Raw genomic sequence first — 4,755 nt, 5'->3', positions numbered from 1 at the left:
TTTAAGCCATCCAGTTTGTGGTACTTTGTTATGGCAGCCCCAGGAAACTAATACAGTCTCCAAGAAATTACATACAGCATGAGTGTGGTGGACAGACTCTAGGGTGGCCTTCATGATTTCTGCCCCTTGGTGTTTATACCCTTGTGTTACTTTCTCTCACTGAGTAAAGGTAGGACCTATGATTTGCTTCTAACGAATTGAATTCAGTAAATGGATAGGATGTATATGATTATTATATGTGATTACATTACATTACATTGTAATCCATCTTGCTGGGAGACTCTGTCTTGCTGGTTTTGAAGAAGTAAGCTACCATGTTGTGAGCTCCATGCCATATGGAAAGAGCCACAAAGCAAGGAGGTAAGGGTGCAACAGCCAGCAAGGAAATGGAGCTCTCAGTCTGGCAGCCCTTGAGGAACTAAATTCTGTAAACAACCAAATTGAGTTGGAAAGCAGATCCATCTCCAGTCAAGCCTCAGATGAGACAGCAGCCCCAACTGACACCATGATTGCAGCCTTCTGAGACTTTCAAGCACAGGACCTAAATAAGCTGTGCTCAGACACCTGATGCACAGAAATTGTGAGATAACAAGTATGTGCTGCTTTAAGCCACTAAGTTTTTGGTAATATTGTTATGCAGCAACAGATAACTAGTAGAGGGGAGATTAACCAAGATGGCGGAGTAGAAGGACGTGCTCTCACTCCCTCTTGCGAGAGCACCAGAATCACAACTGGCTGCTGGACAATCATTGACAGGAAGACACTGGACTTCACCAAGGAGGATACCCCACATCCAAGGACAGAGGAGAAGCCACAGTGAGACGGTATGAGGGGCACAATCAGAGTAAAATCAAATCCCATAACTGCTGGGTGGGTGACTCACAGACTGGCGAACACTTATACCACAGAAGTCCACCCACTGGAGTGAAGGTTCTGAGCCCCACGTCAGGCTTCCCAACCTGGGGGTCCGGCAACGGGAGGAGGAATTCCTAGAGAATCAGACTTTGAAGCCTAGTGGGAATTGATTGCAGGACTTCGACAGGACTAGGGGAAACAGAGACCCCACTCTTGGAGGGCGCACATGGAATAGTGTGTGCATCGGGACCCGGGGGAAGGAGCAGTGACCCCAGGGGAGACTGAACCAGACCTACCTGCTAGTGTTGGCGGGTCTCCTGCAGAGGCAGGGGCTGGCTCTGTTTCACCGTGGGGACAAGGACACTGACAGCAGAGGTTCTGGGAAGTACTCCTTGGCGTGAGCCCTCCCAGAGTCTGCCATTAGCCCCACCAAAGAGCCCAGGTAGGCTCCAGTGTTGGGTTGCCTCAGGCAAAACAACCAACAGGGAGGGAACCCAGCCCCACCCATCAACAGTCAAGTGGATTAAAGTTTTACAGAGCTCTGACCGCCACAGCAACAGTCAGTTCTAACCACCACCAGTCCCTTCCATCAAGCCTCTTAGATAGCCTCAACCACCAGAGGGCAGACAGCAGAAGCAAGAAAAACTACAATCCTGCAGCCTGTGGGACAAAAACCACATTTACAGAAAGACAGACAAGATGAAAAGGCAGAGGGCTATATACCAGATGAAGGAACAAGAAAAAACCCCAGAAAAACAACTAAATGAAGTGGAGATAGGCAACCTTCAGAAAAAGAATTCAGAATAATGATAGTGAAGATGATCCAGGACCTCGGAATAAGAATGGAGGCAAAGATTGAGAAGATGCAAGAAATGATTAACAAAGACCTAGAAGAATTAAAGAACAAACAAACAGAGATGACCAATACAATAACTGAAATGAAAACTACACTAGAAGGAATCAATAGCAGAATAACTGAGGCAGAAGAACGGATAAGTGACCTGGAAGACAGAATGGTGGAATTCACTGCTGTGGAACAGACTAAAGAAAAAAGAATGAAAAGAAATGAAGACAGCCTAAGAGGCCTCTGGGACAACATTAAATGCAACAACATTCGCATTATAGGGGTCCCAGAAGGAGAAGAGAGAGAGAAAGGACCCGAGAAAATATTTGAAGAGATTATAGTCAAAAACTTCCCTAACATGGGAAAGGAAATAGCCACCCAAGTCCAGGAAGTGCAAAGAGTCCCATACAGGATAAACCCAAGGAGAAACACACCGAGACACATAGTAATCAAAGTGGCAAAAATTAAAGACAAAGAAAAATTATTGAAAGCAGCAAGGGAAAAATGACAAATAACATACAAGGGAACTCCCATAAGGTTAACAGCTGATTTCTCAGCAGAAACTCTACAAGCCAGAAGGGAGTGGCATGATATACTTAAAGTGATGAAAGGGAAGAACCTACAACCAAGATTACTCTACCCAGCAAGGATCTCATTCAGATTTGATGGAGAAATCAAAAGCTTTACAGACAAGCAAAAGCTAAGAGAAGTCAGCACCACCAAACCAGCTCTACAACAAATGCTAAAGGAACTTCTCTAAGTGGGAAACACAAGAGAAGAAAAGGACCTACAAAAACAACCCCAAAACAATTAAGAAAATGGTCATAGGAACATACATATCGATAATTACCTTAAACGTGAATGGATTAAATGCTCCAACCAAAAGACACAGGCTTGCTGAACAGATACAAAAACAAGATCCATATATACGCTGTCTACAAGAGACCCACTTTAGACCTAGGGACACATACAGACTGAAAGTGAGGGGATGGAAAAAGATATTCCATGCAAATGGAAATCAAAAGAAAGCTGGAGTAGCTATACTCATATCAGATAAAATCGACTTTAAAATAAAGAATGTTACAAGAGACAAGGAAGGACACTACATAATGATCAAGGGATCAATCCAAGAAGATATAACAATTATAAATATATATGCACCCAACATAGGAGAACCTCAATACATAAGGCAACTGCTAACAGCTATAAAAGAGGAAATCGACAGTAACACAATAATAGTGGGGGACTTTAACACCTCACTTACACCAATGGACAGATCATCCAAAATGAAAATAAATAAGGAAACAGAAGCTTTAAATGACACAGTAGACCAGATAGATTTAATTGATATTTATAGGACATTCCATCCAAAAACAGCAGATTACACTTTCTTCTCAAGTGTGCATGGAACATTCTCCAGGATAGATCACATCTTGGGTCACAAATCAAGCCTCAGTAAATTTAAGAAAATTGAAATCATATCAAGCATCTTTTCTGACCACAACGCTATGAGATTAGAAATGAATTACAGGGAAAAAAACGTAAAAAACACAAACACATGGAGGCTAAACAATACGTTACTAAATAACCAAGAGATCACTGAAGAAATCAAAGAGGAAATCAAAAAATACCTAGAGACAAATGACGACAAAAACATGATGATCCAAAACCTATGGGAGGGACTTCCCTGATGGCGCAGTGGTTAAGAATCCGCCTGCCAATGCAGGGTACACGGGTTTGAGCCCTGGTCTTGGAATATCCCACATGCCGCGGAGCAACTAAGCCCATGCGCCACAACTACTCAGCCTGCATTCTAGAGCCCACGAGCCACAACTACTGAGCCCACGTGCCACAGCTACTGAAGCCCGCACACCTAGAGACTGTGCTCTGCAACAAGAGAAGCCACCGCAATGAGAAGCCTGGGCACCGCAACAAAGTGTAGCCCCTGATCACTGCAACTAAAGAAAGCCCGCATGCAGCAATGAAGACCCAGTGCAGCCAAAAAAAAAAAAAAAGACTCTAACATTTCTTGTAAGGCTCATTTAGTGGTGATTAACTCCTTTAGTTTTTGCTTATCTGGGAAACTCTCTATCTCTCCTTCAATTCTGAATGGTAACCTTGCTAGATGGAGTATTATAGGTTGTAAGTTTTTACCTTTCAGCACATTAAATATATCATGCCACTCCATTCTGGCCTGTAAAGTTTCTGCTGAGATATCAGCTGATAGTCTTATGGGGTTTCCCTTGTATATGATTAGTTGTTTTTGTCTTGCTGCCTCTAAGAGTCTCTCTTTATCTTTAACTTTTGCCAGTGTAATTATAATATGTCTTGGTGTGGATATCTTTGGGTCCATCTTGTTTGGTACTCTCTGCACTTCCTAGGTCTGGATGTCTGGTTATTTTTTCCTCCAAATGAGGGAAGGTTTTATTTCTTCATATAAGTTCTCTGCCTTTTTCTCTTTCTCTTCTCCTACTGGAACCCTTACAATGTGAATGTTAGTATACTGATGTCATCTCAGAGGTCCCTTAAGCTCTCCTCACTTACAAAAATTCTTTCTTTTTGCTATTCTGATTGGATGATTTCCACTAGTCTATCTTCCAGATTGCTTGTCCATTCTTCTGTATGATCTAAAATGCTGTTGATTCTCTGTAGTGTATTTTTTATTTAAGTCACAGTATTCTTCAACTCTGATTGGTTCTCTCTTACATTTTCTAAGTCTTTGTTGACATTCTCACTGAGTTCCTCCATTCTTCTCCTGAGTTTGTTGAACATCCTTATGACCTTTTCTTTGGATTTAGTTTCCATGAATTAGGTGAAACAATTACTTCTACTGGTCTTGAAAAAGTGGCCTTGTGTGGGAGAGTCCCCTATGTAGACTGCTTTGGCAGATTAATTGGAGCTAGAGGTGTGGGTTGGGGGCAGTCCCTGGGGAGTGCCACACTGAGGCAACATTGGCAGGATGGCTGGTACTGGCATGGGCCTGGAACAGTCCTGGTGGGAAGTCAAACAATGGTGCTCACTGGCACCTTTTACCCTGGAGAGAGCTCCAGCAGTTC

The sequence above is a fragment of the Balaenoptera borealis genome (genome assembly GCF_965194805.1).
Source record: "Balaenoptera borealis genome assembly, chromosome: 4".
In the NCBI taxonomy this organism is placed as follows: domain Eukaryota; kingdom Metazoa; phylum Chordata; class Mammalia; order Artiodactyla; family Balaenopteridae; genus Balaenoptera; species Balaenoptera borealis.
This window is presented reverse-complemented; position numbering follows the sequence as displayed.